This window comes from Mytilus galloprovincialis, chromosome 11, assembly GCF_965363235.1.
Source record: "Mytilus galloprovincialis chromosome 11, xbMytGall1.hap1.1, whole genome shotgun sequence".
NCBI lineage: Eukaryota > Metazoa > Mollusca > Bivalvia > Mytilida > Mytilidae > Mytilus > Mytilus galloprovincialis.
In genome coordinates, this window is record NC_134848.1 from 47,103,906 (window position 1) to 47,123,195 (window position 19,290).

The 19,290-nt window shown below is 31.3% G+C and overlaps 1 long non-coding RNA gene across 1 annotated transcript; it reads left to right on the forward strand.

Moving 5' to 3' along the window:
* Nucleotides 1-871: 871 nt before the first annotated feature.
* On the forward strand, nucleotides 872-19,077 carry LOC143051188 (uncharacterized). Its single transcript, XR_012970637.1, has 5 exons — nucleotides 872-971; nucleotides 8,074-8,123; nucleotides 14,200-14,274; nucleotides 17,884-17,919; nucleotides 18,968-19,077. It is a non-coding gene; the product is annotated as an uncharacterized LOC143051188 (long non-coding RNA).
* Nucleotides 19,078-19,290: the final 213 nt, after the last annotated feature.

Genomic DNA, 19,290 nt, shown 5'->3' on the forward strand with positions numbered 1-19,290 from the left:
AAATAGTCACAAAGCTTCATAATAGAGGCCGTCCGGGATGAAGGTATGAGGAAATGTGTACTGCCACTATGAAATGAGGGTATATTGGATATGAGCAGATGTTTTGCTTGCAAAAGGCGACCTGCAGATTCCTATTGATTATTTACAGCAGAATTAACGGATATCATCGATATGTTTTTCTATTAAATGAAATTTAAACTGACCTTTCCTGACCCTGTTCATAATCTGTTCTTCATCACAAAACAGGAACAATTCTGTTGAGACTAACTTAAATTAAAACACATACAGACTTTTCGAAAGAGAAACCCAATTGAAAAATCAAAAGATATCCTTTCATTGTGACTTTATGATATTGTGTAGAATTGTAGTGTAGGGAGTCGAGAAGTTAAAACCGTTGAACAGAAGTCGAAATGAAAAAAATGAAGTATTCTCATAATCCATTAGTGATAAATGTCATGTCTTTTTAACACAATCTAATAGATCGTTCTTTGACAGTAGGCTGTGCTTTAATTAAAACAGAGAAAAATTATTTGTTGTGAAACATTCATAAAAAGATGAAACGATAAATGATGTGGGTTTATGTTATTTTGGGTAGCCAAATGAGACAAGGGACCTGAAAATATTCTGAGGAGGCCTTAGGTTACCATCAACTTTGAATTGGACCATTTGAATATATTTCTCAAAATCAGTATCCGTATTTGGACATTTAATCGTCCTTAAATGTAGCAGGCACACATTTGGGAAGAAAACAAATATAAAAGCAAATATTGGAAAAATTAGGTAACTTACAAATAGCAATTGTCCTTATCGGTCACTAAGGTCGTATTATTTTAACAGTTTCACACATCAGTAATTATGTTTAACAAATATGCAGAGAGTTTCTATTAACTGTTGACTTATTATTTTGTAGATTACTTGTGTACAAAAAACGAGTCAACAACATATGCATGTCCGCCAATAATAGACATAAAGTAAGTATTCGTATAATGTATTCTAACATCGAAGCTGACAGTTTAAGTACGCCATACACAAATCAGCATTTTTCATTTTAATTTATAAATAAACATACTCATTCTTCTTTTTGATGCAAACACCACATTTCGAAATAACAAAACAAATGAGTTATACCTTCATTTTAACTCGAAGATTGATCGCTGGCATTTGTTATTACTGTGAGAAATAGATGTGCTTGGTTCTTTCATAATTGCTCCCTCATCTACACCAAATGGAGAGAACATTGTTGCTAATTTATGTTAACGAAGGTCTAGATGCCATCAACCTAGGTAATATCCTTCATCAATAATAAATCACTCGAAAAAACCTCCATTCTTTAAAGATCAGTCTGTACCTATCAACTCGTATACATATATCTAACCAATAAAAACTAAAGTTTTCAATTACAAACAAGCGTGACAGGATATCAAAATTAACGACTTCAAGTCTTAATCTCATGGTTGCTCCTGTGCTAACTCCCCATTTAAATATGATACAACCGGCCACGTTATTACTGGCGACTTGCACATTGTCAATAACAATTCTCTTCAAAATGTTTAATTCAAAGGACAAAAATGTCGTGAGCATAAATTCATCAATTGAAAACGAAACTTTAAAATACTGATGGAATCAGTCGAGAATAATGCCACACAAGGGACTCAATGCGATATAGAAGACGTAGATACTCTTTTCGGATAGATGTGTAAAGGCTGCTAGGTTGTTGATACAGAGTAGAATAGAAAAAACAACCTAAAAACGTCTATATACACATTATACAGCAATTGTTAAAGACTTAAATATTGCAAACAGCACCTGTCCTACCTCCATGGCAAACATGTTACTGTCCCCGCAGATAAAACCCTTAACAACAACGTTTTTGCTTGATAGACAGATTATGTTTTGACAATTTACTTTGAAACTCAACACATACCCAAAGACACTTACCAGGAGGGAAATGCTAAAAAATCATAGGTCTGTTTTTGTGTTCCTTTGGAATTTCAACCAAAAATGACGAACTGGATCTACATTCACTGTATCGAATACCTTAATTACATTAGCGTAATTCAAAACAACGTTCCTTGTACTTTTATTGTCAATTGAAAGTCGTATAAAGAAAATGATAAAGAAATACGTTGTAGGACATTACCTACTGCATATATCAACTGACAAATAATACCAGCATAAAATAAGACTATAAAATCTGGTAATGACTTGAGTTGGGGCAATAAGGCCCTTATTTGGCCCAAACATTACTGCAAATTTAAAAAAGTTATCATACATATTTTTAAATTACTATATAGTATCTAAGGTACAAGGTATTCAGAAAAAACAAACAATTTTTGACATTGAACAAGTTACCATGACAACAAATCATGACTTAATTTGAATAATTTGTAAAATTTCGTGATTTTCTTCGTTTTTCATCAAATTTTTAAGTATATTATGGATTGAAAAATAGGTGCGCACCCAAGAAACAACTTTATATTTAGTGAGACTTTGTCAATAGTTATAATAAAGCTTATGTTGAATTATTTTGTTGTTTGTTGGATGCGCACGATGTTTCCACAACAGAAATAAAGATATATAAAACTGCATAAATTCTGTATTTTTCATCGTTATTGTGAAAACAGTACAGATTATGACGTAGTTGTGACGTCATCACACAAAAATCTTAATGTTTTTCATTCATATTTCTTGACCCTATGTCTTTCTAAACATTATGTACCAATTTGAAAAAGTTATCAAACATTTTTGTTTCTTTGGCCAAAACCAAGCCTTAATGATTTTGCCTTGGAGATCGTTTTTGTTTTGTTTTACTTATTCGATAATTTGTCGTTAAAACCAGAAATATAATTTGTGCTAAATATCTGCCCTCAATTTTTGTACATGCTTACTCAAAGCCTTGTATGATTGTTAGTATTTTTATCATGTCATTGCTGGTCGAAATATACATTCAAATATTATTCTGCTGACGATATAGAAGTGTAGGATGGCAGGATTTTTTTTGGTGAATATGCTTTCGCCGTTTGTTTTACCAATTGTATATCGGAATGACAAACCTTTAATAGTATTATCTTTTATGTGCATTTAGTTTTTCTACATGTTGAGTGAATGATATTTTTGTATCCCCTAAGAATATTTCAGTTCAGTATTTCTTATTGTTTTGATATTTGTTTCGGTATATAGTTCAAAGTGAAACTTGTATTGTTGTAATTTCTCAGAAATAAAAAAAAGTGAAGTTCAAAAGAGTAATTTCAAACTTTCTTTATCTATTTTCTTGTACATTTATAACCAAATGGGAAAAATTAAAACAAATTTGTACTATCAACAAAAACTTAAAACCACACATATTATAATACGTTTTTAGTTTCATTAGACCAAAAAATGTAAACTGTGGTGGTGAACTGTAAATTAATGTCAGGCTGTACGAAAAGTATTCATTTCCTATACGGTTCAAGTTTGTATTTTGTTTTTAAAACCATAGCATTCCTTTAATTGGTAAGGATAAAATCAAAACTCAAACTTCTATGTCACATGCTGAATCCGATACAGAATTACAATCTAGTAGACCAATCATATAATTGAGTTTAGAAGTGTCATTCAAATCATTAAACAAAATGTCCAGTTGCGGAAACAACTTATTTTCATCAACTGTACATTTAACACACGTCGGTCGAATATATTTTCAATTTAATTTGCAGAACCATCTGATCCATCAACTATTTCTTTTCTAATAGGTCATATATTAAGTACGTTTCTGTGATATCTACACTTTTTGGTGTGCAGAGTTGTGAAGTTCAAAACTTCTACATTACATTACTGGTACAATTATTCTTTAAAATATTTGATCTTACTTGATGACTAATAGTAAAATCTTAATCGGAACTAAAGCCGTCTCAAACCTTAAAAAATATTCATGACTTTTACCAGTTTAAAAAAAAACACTTAGAAAAATATATCAATTGTTTAAATTTAGAATTAGAAAAAAAAAAAAAAAAAAACTAAACGTTGATATACAATTCAGCTACAATTTATCATTATTATAACATGTATAAAGAAACTGTAACTGCAGAAAATCAATGTTTAAAATGAAATAAAAAACAATTCAGCGAAGTTTTATACAAGTTTCATGATTTGCAATGTATCATAAGATCATTCTATAACACTTATTAAGTGCAGAATCTTGTGGCGACAACATTTGTCACTTTTGATTTTTGATCATTAATGTTCTGAATAAATGATAAAATATAGATGTTTTGCAATGCAAGATTCTAAAATCTATCTTTTTCTTTAACTCGGACAATTGCTTCAAGTGAGCGCAATTCAAATGCAACAAAATTTTCAAAAAAAATTATATTCAGCTGGTTTAATTTTAATATTACACAACCGCAGAAGAAAAATAATTTTCCATATCTTGCACTGTTAATGAGTTAATGAGTAAACAAAAACACGAGTCTGACTGATACAGATAAGAACATGTAGGAAGTACTTTGTGGTTATTCAATAGAACCATTTGATAGCTTTTTGGCCAATGACCAGCTATAAAAACCACAGTCTTAGAAATGAAATTGAGGTATCGGTTTATAGAAAAAGGAAGAACATATAAATAAATTTGAAGCTACAGAGGGAATCAAACATAAGAGTACAGTTATTAAACAAACATAATTGTACAACAGTTAATGTTGCTTATGTTAATGCTGATGATTTTATCGGATTGTCTTGAGGAGAATGTCAAGATATGAATTCTTGTCAAAAGAAAACACAAATAAGATATTATATTTTTAACTTCAAAAGTGAAAAAATGTGTAATTAAACTTTGAGATCATTACTGGTTCATGTTTATCCAGATAGGCGCTATTTTGACCATATTTGTGGCAACTGACTTACAGCAAGGTCAATAATGGTATAATTTCTTCCGTTAGATCTGATTTTTGATGCATAGTGTTTATTCAATTTTGACACATACTTTTTTGTCATGAAAAGTAGTTTACAATGAATTTAAACGGTGCCTAACTGTTGTTTCTTTTCCGTTTATCTGCAAAGCCGTGTTTCAGATTACCAAAAAAAAAAAAAACAAGTAAAGAACAAATTGTATACCCTTTCAAATTGAGTGATTTCTTATGAAGTAAGGTTGCAAACTTAACTGAAGGGTTAACAGAGAATGAAATACAATCTGGGACAAGGCTTTAGAGGTCTGTGTTGCACAAGAATCTATAACACATTTTGGAGTTCTATTAATAACAAAGAGGCTAATTTCATTCAAATGTGAACATCTGAATCTACCAGCTAATTTCATACAAATGTGAACATCCAAATCTAGCAACTTATGACATAATACTGTAAATTCAGAAATTATTGCGTGCATATATTATTGCGATTTTTGAAGAATTGACAAAAATGCAAAATTAATTATTGCAATTTCAGGAAAATCTGAAAGCAAATATATGAATCAGATATTAGAATGCGAGTTCTTATTATTGCGATACACACCCAGTTGCATTATTTGCATTAATAAAACCTCTCATTAATTTCTAATTTACAGTAATCAATTATGTTATAGTTATGTAACAATGCAATTATCATCATATGAAAGATTAATTTCTTCTATCATGTCTATCTTTTGGTTCCTTAAGCCTCGGTCACACCTTACCGGATAGCTCAAACGGACGCCTAACGGATAATTTTTTTTCAATCCGTTCATGTCCGTTAGACGTCCGTTCTTATTCGTTAGACGTCCGTCCATATCCGTTGCATGTCCGTTAAGCGTACGTTTTATTCGTCGGCGTCCGTTCTCTCCGGTGGAAAATTTTGAGCATGTTCAAAACTTTGAACGGACGTCCGACGGATAAAATGTCCGTTGAACGTCCGTTAGGCGTCCGTTTTGTACGATACTAGTCCGTTTCGTTTCCGTTTTGTATCCGTTACGTGTCCGTTATACATTCGTTGGAGGTCTGGAAGATAAATTCACCAACGGACTTCTACCGGACGTTTAACGGATAAAACGGATGTTGAACGGATGAGAAACGGACTTCTACCGGACGTAATACGGATAAAACGGATGATGAACGGATCTGAAACGGATAAATGAAAATTGAAAATTCGCGTCAGAAATGCCAATTATTGGTATGTCAGATTTCTTAAGGTTCATGAATTCTTATTATTCATAATCGATCTTAGAGTATAGGCACGTCTTCACATTCAAGCAGTTCTTATTCAGGCCAGACACTGCCCTTTGGCGGAATTTCGAAGAATAAACCAAAACCAGTTACACAGAAACATTTTGAATATATATGCGATTTACATGTATTATTATTGTCGCCTTTGATTTTTTCGTATATCTTGTTCATCCGTTTTATCCGGTACGCTTCCGTTAGGTGTCCGTTTTATGCGGTACTCGTCCGTTGGATGTACGTTCGACATCCGTTCTGTACGGTACGTGTCCGTTTCTCGTACGTTGCATATCCGGTGTGTGTCCGTTATGCATCCGTTACACGTCCGTTTTATTCGGTCAGTACATCAACGGACTCCCAACGGATAACAATTTTGTCAACGGACAACTTTTATTTTCATCCGTTAGGCGTCCGTTCGTGCTATCTAGTAAGGTGTGACCGAGGCTTTATGTATAAAGTTTAGAGTTCGATGATAGTCATTTAATTAAGTTGTCTGATTGGAGGTGGAAAACTCTTTTGTTTTGAGCTACCTTAAATATAAAGTTAATCTTATGTCATTTTTGGTAAATAGCAGGTGACCTTACCACCTGTGACAAAACGAAAAATATCCGACGGAGGAAAACAGATCGCGGATACAGAATTAACTGATATTAATTTAAAGTGTCATTGTCATTTACATTAGAATATTATTGCTATTGATATTCTCTTCGTTATTTTTATTTGAAACTATTTTGAGATTGATAAAATGTATTATTCAAATTTTTGTTATCACAAATCACTAGCGAAGTAGCAAAATATACACGGACAAATTTCGCTTGCGTGAATTTCCCATTTTTCACATGAGATTCATCTCATACGAGCTTATACAAGAATTAAAGTGATTTCTTTTATGAAAAGTTTCACGTGAACTAAGATTCAAATGAATCTAATGTAAACAAATTTACGTGAATTTTATGCTAACTTTACAAAATAATTTAAAAAGTATTTTTTTCATTATTTGAATTAAATTTGAGGATGAATATGTTATTAGAATAGTATCATTTCAAAACGACCATAAATTTCACGTGAAAAAAGTATTTGAGATTCACGTGAAACGGACATGAACTGATTTTAAGTGAGTTTCATGCTTGAGCTCGTTTGAGGTTGAAATTCACGTGAATTTCACATGCATTTAAAATTCACATGAAAATCATGTGATAAAAATTGCCCTGTGTATACCGTTTTTTTTTGTTGAAGTTGTGAAGTGCACCTGTACACTAATGTGTAGGTAGAATAAAGAATGACGTTACTTCGAAGTTCGCTCAGTAAAAAAAAATCTTTAAATCTGACTACTCTTGAGAAGAAATGTTTGTCAAAGGAGATTTCAACAGGCTGGTGTCTTTGTATATTTTCGCCGAACATTTTGTTTTTGCTGTGCATGTACATATTTTGTGTAATAGGCGAATTCCCCATTTCTTTTGTTTTAATATTGTAAAGTCCTTTGAATAAATCAATTTTCTTAATATGATTCGAAATTGAAAAATTACTTTCGATTTCGCAAGATTATTGAAAAATTATGACAAACATTAATTTTTTAACATTTCATAACAAATGTTAATATTAAAAAGAAGATGTGGTATGATTGCCAATGCGACAACCCTCCACAAGAGACCAAAATGACACAGAAATTAACATCTTTAGATCACCGTACGGCCTTCAACATTGAGCAAATCCCAAAATTACAAATTTTCAATTTCGACAACATAGATAAAACATGTTTAGAGTTAAAAAAACATTATTTGTTTAGTTGTATTTGTTAATAATGCTATAACCTTACAAATAAAATTTTCAAAAAAGGAAATGCTGTGATTTGTCATGTTAAAACTTATAATAGTTTTCATGTTCTTTAAATTCAATTTTTACTCTCAAGGCCAGCTGGGGCATATAACAACAGAAAGGACAAAACAAAAGACAGAAGAGGTTTGCACTTAAAGTATAAGTTAATGGAAGCAATATTTATTCGAGACCTAATGTATTCAAGAGAAAATTCTTCAACAGAAAAACCTATTGGGGCTTCAGAATTGATGTAAAAATTTGGTTTGGATTTTAAATGAATTAGATTATTAAAATCTCAGAGAAGTAAAACAATTAATATAAAAAGGGACATATAAAGTCGTTATTGCAGCCCCATAAAATTAAAACATTATATCAATTAATCATGATGTACATTTGTTTTAATAAGGGATCAGTACTTCTCATGTTTAAAACAATACTGAATACTAAAACAAAGACCATATTAAATAAGGCAAATACAAAATAACTTTCCGGAGAAATTTATATCCATCATATAAACAAGCCAAGGTCGTCATACACATACCATTGTAACAAACCTAAAAAAATCGCAAATGTAGTCGTGAAGTCGGGTAGAAAGGGCTTACTAGTAACTGAAAAAATCTACAGATAAAAACGTTTGGTAAGATTAATCTTCATTCTTAAATTGAAAAACAACATCTTACATGAAAACACACACTTTCATTTTAGTCATCTGTCATTTCCTTTACACGTCTTAATAAAGCAGTTATCAATAACTTTACCTTTCTTGGTTCTGTAATTGCAGATTCTCATATAAAATAAAGCGTACTAAAACATTAGAAAGGAACCATAATAAGTTTGCATAATTATCGTATGATTTAAATTGAATTTTACATTAGTCCAGTGACAAATATTTTATGTATACGTACATTTCAAAAACAATAGGTAGGTCTAGAACAAGTCAGAATTTATATTCATTTTACATTTACATGTGCTCGTCCTGAATATGCATTTAATTTGCCGTAGGACTTTAAGCAGACATCCTCGCCTATTCTACCGTTCCTATATTATGTATATAGTTCAGTGTTTTTCTATTTTATTTTTATTACATCTTAAATCCACCAATCGAGATAACAACCGGGACGCTGACGTTTTTAACAACACAAAAAGTTCTGGTGCCTCAATATATATCTTTGACGGTAAATGATATTAAAATGCTCTTTATTTTTAAGTCATGGTTATGCTTTGATCAAGTTGATCTGTATATATATATAAATTAGAAGATGTTGTATGATTTTCAATTTGAAAACTAGCGGTCTTATTTATTTACAAAGCAATAAGCAAAAACCAAATATAATATACAAAAGCAAATCGACAAATACTAAATAACACGATCCTGACTTGCAACAGCCACATGCAGGATGTGACGGGGTTAAACTTGTTTGCTGGCGCAAATATGAGAACAAACAATAAAAAATCAGCTGAAAAAGCTTAAATCATCAGATCGATTTAAACATAAAAAAAACTTACAAAACACAGACCGGACGTGTCAGGGTATGTTTAAAACCTCACAACAAAAGTGACACTACTAATACAATAATCCTGAATTTAAAACTGAAATATCAATCATGTCCAACATCCAATGGATTAAGTGTAAAGTAACATGACCTTGTGGAATGCCAAAACACAGGTATCGACAGATTGTAGAACCATAAAAGTGCATACGTACATTACAGTAGATAAATATTTAAAATAATAAACACAATATTCAAAGATCCCATTACTGTGTTGAATTTGAAACCTTTAAGATTAAATTTCCGGGCTCGGTCTATTACATTTCCGTTAATCAGGATGTGAAATCCCGTTTGAAATCAGTTTTTCACAAGTAAAACCAAACCTCTAAACCAAATCTTTGTAACCAGAGTTTTCGCTAGCGGTCGCCATTTTCGCAATTTGAGAAAAAATAATAATTTTGGCGATAAAAAATCGTCATATGCGAAAGAATTTGGCGAAATAAATATTTATAACGATTTATTTCCTCCATCTTGTTTATTTACTTTTTTTCGAGTTTCTCGGACTTTACCCGATAAGACAATACTCGGAATTCACCTTGACCTCATTAAGATTTGGACAGAAAATCAATAATCAGCTGATTGCATTTTATAGCTATCGACAACAAAGGACTAATTAATAAAGGTGTTGATTGTATTGTTTGAAAAAATGATATGGTTAAATGGCTTCCGCTAAATGTCACATACATAACTTATTTACCACTTTGCGACGCACGTGTTTGAAGCTAACTTTTGACATCTCCTCTCCTTTTAAAGATAGTTTAGAAAAGAAAGCTGTTGTTGTGACGAAAAATGTTCAAAAGCAAGAAAATCTCCGATTTAAAACTTTTACTATCCTTTCACTTTAATATAGGTAATTGCTTAGGGAGTCTTCTGTAAAGTCGTTTGAGTGACACACGTGTTTCAAGCATAAAATTACGTCTCAACTTTTTCATTTACGATGGTCAAGAAAAGAAAACTGTCCAAAAGGTTGGAAACAATCCATCGAAAGAGAGTAACCCTTCAATGTAATGACTACACATGAAATGAGTGATCAATTTCATGTGATAAAAGCTTTTGTTTTGTTGTAAAAACCACTTCTTAGCTAGTAAAAAGGGCACATCAGTATTTTTCTGTTAAAGAAACTTTCCCAACGAACTATACTGGTATTATATGATCTAAACATGTCTATGAATTTTGTTATATTCCAGGACTTATATCTTCTTTATTATTAAAAGTATAGTTGCCCCCTCATTTAGAAAAGTTGTTTAAAATACAATGAATATTTTTCCCTTTTAAGTTAAAAAAAAAATCTGTTGTTTTCAAGTAAATGTTTAGTGTTTATTCATTAAAATGTAGACTCTAAAATAAGTTTGAGAGAATAATCATAGATACAATGGCGCGAAATCATCTTATTTATGGGAAGTAGGGCATGTAGGGGGGATGGTAGAAAAAAAGGTACATTTTAAACGAAAAATATATTTATGTTACTTGGCGAAAAAATAATCAAGTGGCGAAAAATATATTGTTTTGGCGAAAGAAGTTTTGTTTTGTTAATGGTTTTTGATTCTGTTGACAATACATTACAAAAAAAAATTGTTTGATGAAATACCTGGCCCTTATTAATTACCAGTTATACATAGATCATGTTCGTTGAAATAAATCCAAAACGTAGTCACAGACACATAGTTTACTAACGAGTTATGATATATAAACACTGTTGGACGGTGCCAAAAGGACATTATCGTCTAAAAAAATAAAAGGAAAAATAGGAACAAAACAATCGTTCCTTTTGCCGTAAAAGTTTGCGTAAAATTTCCGTGTTATACTGAAATATCTAAATCTAAGATATTTTTGTTTTATTAAGTAAGTTCCTTTGTGTAAATGTCGGCAATATATTCAGAAGATTTGTGATGATTAAATGAACGAAACATATTTTCAAGTAAACGGTAAGTGTTTTTGTATTCAATGCAATTTAGACGGGTCTTTAACTAGATTGACTATAAGCTGTGACCAAGAACAATTAAAAAACAAGTCTGTTATCATAGGAGCGAAATTGGTGCCCATAAGATTAAAAAACAAGCTGTCGATAAACGGTTTGCCGAAACGTACATGAATGTTATCAAGGAGAACATTAACAGCTGCAGTAAGTGTATATCTAGCATATTGACCTTTCTCATTAGAGAAGAAGGCTTGAGATAATTTGCAATTACATTTATCAAACAATCATTTAATTAATAGGAAAAAGTTTTCTTGATAAGATTTTGAGGAAGTGTAATGTATTGTCAACAGAATCAAAAACCATTAAAAGTACACAATTTATCAAAAAAATGTCAAAAAATTTGTTAAACTGCAAAAACTAGTTTACACTACTATTTTCAAATGTTTTATTGCACATGTTAGTGATAAATGAAGGCAACAGTAGTATACCGCTGTTCGAAATTTATGAATCGATTGAGAAAAAACAAATTTGAGTTACAAACTAAAACTGGAAAAACATCAAATAAAAGTGGAGACCAACGACACAACAGAAAAACTAAAATGCAACACACACAAAAACAAACAATAAGATAACAATAGCCATTTTCCTGACCTATCACAGGAAAATGGTAGGTTGAACCTGGTTTTATGGCTAGGCAAACCTTCCGCTTTTATGGCAATGATAAATATAACTCTGAAAAGATAACATTACATGGTAGGACTACAATACAAATAAATGGAAGAACATTCAGGACAGTGAAATACACAAATAAACAATAAGTAGAACATTGCGACATGCTATTAGAAACGGACTATAAGACGCCAATAGACGTTTTCCTGACTTGGTACAGGTGGGTTGAACCTGGTTTTGTGGCTAACCAACCATCCCGCTTTAATGTCAATGTTAAAGATAACACTAAAATTACAACAGTATATGACAGGACTACAATACAAAAGACTGGAAGAACATACAGGATAGAAAAGCACACAAATTAACACTGAAATATTACATTACGACAAACTGATAAGTTCTTTGACAGTGGTTGAAGAACTTGTTAAATGCACTATAAGATTTGTTGCAGAGTACTTACTAGAGGCCGAGATGAAATGATCTTTTACATAATTTTTGTGTAGTTTAGGTAGCCACTACATAGTAGGGACCTTCCAAAAATCAGAAAAGGCCTTACACTGCGATGTGGTTATAATATGAATGTTTACTACATATGTCTCTCTGTGTAGCGCACGGACTAGAATGTAGATTTTTTTTAAATTTCATTGTTACAAACTGCCATGCCATCGCCACATTTTAGGCTGGCAGGTACAAACACAAATCGCATTGCTAGTACTTGAAGTTTGATTCTTGTTCTAGAAATAGACGACACCGGGAGCAGTTTTCTCGCTGCATTGAAGATCCATTGTTGTCTGCTCTTTGGTCGGGTTGTATCTTTGACACATTCCCATTTACATTCTGAATTTTATGTAGTTTATTTTCTTTTAAACCAGATTTTTACCGTTCATACCGATTTTTACACTGCCATGAAAGAGCGTATTTCATGACCCAACGAAACTGTTTGCAATCTATTGTAGATGGAAGACGAAATGTTGGTCTTTTTCAAAATTTTTTTATCTCTCGATCGGAACGATATTGAGGTCCCTTGTAAAAACATCTAGAGTTTGTTTAAAGTTTGTATATAAATGACACCTATAATCCACGCATTCCAGCATCTATCCAAATCCTGAATGCAAATACAAACTTATTCCAAAGACTCCATATACATAGTATTCAATTGTAATTAATTAACAATATAATGGTAAAGAGGATGCTAATGTTACTAGACTTGTAATTGCTTACAACAATCCTACACTAATTTAGTGTTTCGGCGGCTTTTGTATTATATGCTAATGATAAATGTATAGCATTTATGAATGGGTTTAACCATTGTAGGCCCACCATTATCAGGGATTTACCTATCAGTTTATTTTAATTTTGTCGTTGTCAATAGATCTGCAATATTTTAATGCTTTTGATAAGCTACTATTGGTTTGCTTGAAAATATTGCGTTGAAAACTGCATCCTGTCTTAGTAGATCCCAATGTTTACTAATGCATTGCTTTAATCTATGAATGCATGGATTTAATATCGTTGCCAATACTAAAGGTATTTTCTTAGTGTGTTTTTTTTTTTTATATAAATGACACCTAACATTCACGCATTCCAACATCTATGTCATTTATATTCAAAATTGCGACAACTACCAACAAATAAATGATAATGATATTGTGGTTAAAAAAAACCAAACAAACATATGTTCATGACCGTGAATCCAACCATCAGTTAGTCGTCACCATTACTATCTGATTAACATAAATCAATATTTCTCGGCCATAGATATTTTTAAAACATTCTCTATAACTATTCACATGAAAACGCCGAGTTATCAACTAGGAGAAAGATAAGATGTGATTAAAGTATATGATGATATTTGTTTTAATTTAATCAAAAAGAGAATGTGGTATGATTGCAAATGAGATACTCTCCACCAGATACCAAAATGACACACAAACTTACAACTATAGGTCACCGTACGGCCTTCAAAAAAGAGCAAAGAACATACTGCAAAGTAGGCTATTAATCTGTCCGTTTTGTCATTATTTGAGAATGTAACTATTTAATTTTTACTTCAGGATAAATTTTCTTTATTCAATTTCAACAGGATTTCGCAAGTTGTCATCATATCCTTTTAATATAATTTGTGGAATACTGGCCCTATGGACAGCGTGGATAATCCGTAAGTGACGATATAAATAAGAAATTGAATGTTTAAAATTTCATTTGAAATAACCTTTGTGTCGACATGTACGTTTTGAAATTTTACAATACGTAGAACATGTAGAACTAAATTTTAGTGTTTTTGTCATGATCTATATTTACTTTCAAACTTATTGGATAGACAAAACAATATATATAGAGCACATTTTTGCTCTTTGATAGCTAAATCACGATACCTTTTCGAACAATATGGGTAAAGGATGTTTAGATTTAAAAAACAACAACTTTCACTAAGAAGTTTCACTGACTTCAGTTTGTTAAGAACTGTTAACTAGTATAAGATTCATAAGTCAGTGTAACTTGTATTACTTATATAGAAAACTTTTTAGTATGATAATTAAGAAATGAATGAGTGATCGGTTGATTTCTTATAATTCCTGAATCTAAGTAAAAGGCATGCAAGATAACAATACAGGCGACATTGTTTACCAAAACTTTAATTAGCCTTATCATACAATCCTTTCTTAGCAAGTTCGAATCACCAAAACAAACTTACAACAGGACTAACAATCAAATATGGTAACATCTAACACTAGAAGCAAGATTTTCAGTCAAAAACGGTCATTTTGTCTTATCAAGAATTATTTGACTGAACATGAAGACTTTTTCAGACTTTCAGACGCCGTTCCGATTGATAGTCACGGCTCAAAATTCATTCAGTTAAGTCATGTAAAAATAAACAAGACGAGAGGTTGTAGTGTTCGATTGACAGATGTAGATCTGTTATTATAAAAAAGGAATATGGAATGAATGACGATTAGACAACTATCTACTCAAGTTCAAATGAAGAGGATGATAGCAATCATTGTAGGCAATCTACGGCTTTGACGGTCTGATATGAGAACAGACAATGGATACACAATTACGTTAAGACTTTGTCAGATCAAGTGATGTCGTGTTTAGCTTTTATCAATTTAAATACAACACGGATGAAACTTAACAGCTGAGTATCAGGTCTTACAGAAAGATCTCTTAGTAATATTTGGTGAAAGTATATTTCATTAAATATCCTGTAATCCTGTAATCCTTAATTGTGTTCTACGTAATCATTAGACACTTTTGGTATTTACAAGTAAATAATACTTGTATCACTTGTTCTTGTGTCATTTGATACTTGACAAAACATAGTATATTTAAAAACTTAGACATTGTTGAAAAATTAAATTAAGGTTTAAAAGGTAAATGTCATTGTGTGTTCATGCGTTTTTAATATACGGACGTTGAACTATGCAGCCAACTCGACGGACGTAAAATGTGTTAACAGTTTTTCAATTTGTTTGCAAGCTCTTTTATTCAACTTATAATGAAATTAAAATAGCATAGTTTTTATTAGTCGCAGACTTACCTTTTCTGTAACTGAAACCTTAATAACAATGACAGAGCTACAATAAAGACAATATTCGTAAACTGGTATAGTCATGAATTGATTAAACGAAAACATATCCGGGTAATAAACTAAAACCGACGGAAACATTTCGTTTTTAAGAGGAAAACAACAGTACAACAGAAACACTAAACTGCAGCAAAAACAAACGACAATATACATCGAAACGTACAAAATTAATTGTTCACACTTGAAAAAATGTTCTTCAGCAAATATTCACCCCTCAACACATTTTTAAACTTTGAATATCAGTGGTGTCATGGTTACATTTCGTTTTATTGTAAATCAATAGCGACAAAATAAAGTGCAAACAAAAAATAAGAAGAGAGCGTATAATGTTTTGCTCAGAAATATAAAATCTAAAATTTATAAAATCCGAAAGGGAGGATACCTCAAAAGATATAAACAATTCTCCAAAGTTTTCATGTAAATTGGTTACAGCGTTTTTTGAGTTATTTTCGACTTTCTGACGACGGACAGACAATGGTATACCATAATACGTCCCGTATAATAAATCTTGGGTTCACAGCGAAAAATATCATTACCTGTGACAAAAAAAGAACCATGAAATGAATCTGAAAAGATTATGAGTCCCCTGCACTAGATTCTTATAAAGAATTTTCTAATTTCTAATTTAATACTGGAATGTTGTGGTAGAACGTTTTCCGAATAGAATTAAATGAAAAATATTTTTTATCACCGTAGTAATATGGTTTTTTGATTTGTCGGGAAGATATGATGTTTCCCTTCACTTGATTACAGTTATAAACTAGAAAAATCATTTTTTAAGTTAAGAATACCTTTTTTTATCACAATTTTCTTTAAAAATCCCGAACCCTTTGTTAACAAAACCGGACGATTTCACAGTTGCTCTCACAAAAGCCCGAACAATAACAAACACTCAATTATTTGTTAGAAACAAGGAAATTGTGCTCTTTTGTTGATCAAGACATGTAAAGTAATCAAAATAAGATGGATAGTCATGGAAAAAACTATTGTAATTACAGATTAGCAGTTAATTGACCTTATCGCATTTTTTTTCACTCGAAAAAGCCCGAACTACACTCGAGAAAAACGGACCGAATCACTCGAAAAAACACGATCCTAGCCGGACCTACCGTGATCATATGCAAAACGCGTACGTTCTCAAATTTTCCATGTAGGAAAGGGTTATATCTTGAAATTTATTCGAAACACTAAGATTATGTTTGACGCAACTCTTTGGAAAAACATGTTCTTAATGTTCCTCCAAAAAAATGATATAGCAGTTTTATAAACTTGGTGAAGTGGAAACTTTATTGATTTTCCTTCTAGATTTATCAGCGAAAATAAAAAGAATCCTGTTAATACTACACATTTTTGCAAACAACATGATAAAGAAATCCGCTAACAGCATTATCGACCCTAAGCTAGAAAATAAAAATAATGCTCTATAAATCTGGTGTTATGAACCTCGCATTCGTAATTAATTTGGTCTTTCAACTGATTCATATTAAATAGTCCAACTGATACAATTAAGTGGCCGTTAAGCAAATAGAATTAACATCAAATTGTTTACAAACATATACAATGTAACTGAATGTTTCTAGTTAGCCATGACGTTAAAATGGCGACTAATTTCAAAATTGACTCCAAAAAATGAAATTGCAATTTGTACACAATTTTATCGATTGCGAGTCCATGATACATATGTTTTGCTTGCAGGACAATATAATCAAAGATCCCATAAATGGACACATGCACACGTATCTAAGACGTCATCTACATATGTTTTACCGTTTAATACTGTCTGATAATAGATATATACCACTTCTTCTTGCCACAATACTTTCTTTTTCCTTGATTGCAGTAACATCAAGAAGATAAATAAATACGACTAATCACCGATTTTTTTTACCGAAATATGTAACATAACGAGTGCTACCAGTTCGCCAGAAACTATAATAGTGTTGTATTTTTTGCTGTGTTCTTACAGTTCATTCACCTATGTTAAAACAAGGCAGAGTTTATAATTATTTATTTTAACAACATAACATTAGAATCAAATTATTAACTACATTATACCATTGTGTTTCGGATTGTGTTCTTCGTTATTCATTAATGATTTATTATCGTCAATCTTAGTTGATCTTGGCAAATCTAAAGTTGAGTCAGGAAAACTGTTAACTGTCTATTTTTTCACAGTTTGGTTTGTCCTTCAAAAATGTTGTGAAATATACGGTAAGTGATTAATATCATGTACTATTCCTTAATATCCTAAAGGTTGATTGCACCTGGGACAGTACCAATTATGAAAAATCCTACGAAATATCAAAATACAAAAGCGACAGAGAAAATGTATATGTCTGGCAGGGACATGTTGATTAATAAGAAAACGAACACAGGTGGGTTTTACCACTTCACTTGAATAATGAACAGGATATTAATTTAATTAAGTCCGAATAATACACAAACCCCTATTACACTTCAAACTTATTTATATTATATTTATTATACTTAATAATTATTTCAGATAAATAAATAAGTTATAAAGGTCTACGTAGGGTTACAATTACACTGTTTTATTTAACTATTTCAAGATCATAAAGGCTTTCGCATAGAACAATACAAAAACCTAAAGTTAATAAATAAAAAAATAAACTGACAATGCCATGAAATAAAGGAAATCGACAAAAAAAAACCCAATACTTAAGAAAACAAAACACGAAACCGGAAAGAGACATGCTGATAACTCGTAGCATAGCATTTAAGAGATTGCTGGTACACAAATGTGAAAAATAGTGCTCTTGAATAAATGACAAATAATCGCAAAAACTGTCAAATTCAGAAAGCAAATCTGAAAAACACAACATATAAAGGAAAGGTATTTATAGTCTACGGATTTAAACTTTAAAATATTCTCAATCAAAAAACAGCATAACACAACTCATAGTATTCTAGTCTAGTCATTCCTTTAATGTAACTGCAGAACTAATTTCATATTATTTGCTTAATTGAAAAAAAATTAAAGATAAAGTTCCAATTTCTTTTACATGATCTACGTTGTTCCAACAGACATACATCGTGGTAAATATTTTAGTAGGTCTTGCATGTACTTCTACTGGCTGTTGAATTGTGTTTAATGTTTGATTAAAATTCATGTTTGTTACGTATATAGAGCACTTTTATCAAAAACTTTTTACATTTATTGTGAAGTCATTGATCAAAAACAAGTCGTTGTTTTTGTATTCTCTCAATTTATATACCAAATATTCTCTTTTGTTTTAAGATAATTACTTCTTTGGCTTCAATAGACCATACATGGGCTTCCCGTACATGCCGCATAGACGGGAATTGTATATAACAGAAGAAGAAAAGGAAGCAATAATAATCTTAAAGGTAATAGTTAACCTGTTTATTTCGGAATCAAAGAAGACGGACATATGTATTTAAATGATCAAAATGAGCATGTACAACAACCTTTTTCTACTCAACTCATATACAGGGCAGATATAAACTATATGAAATAAAATATTGTAGAGAGCGATTTGCTTTATTTCAGTGTTACAAGGATTTACAAGATTTTCAAAAATGTTTTTTTTCAACTATATG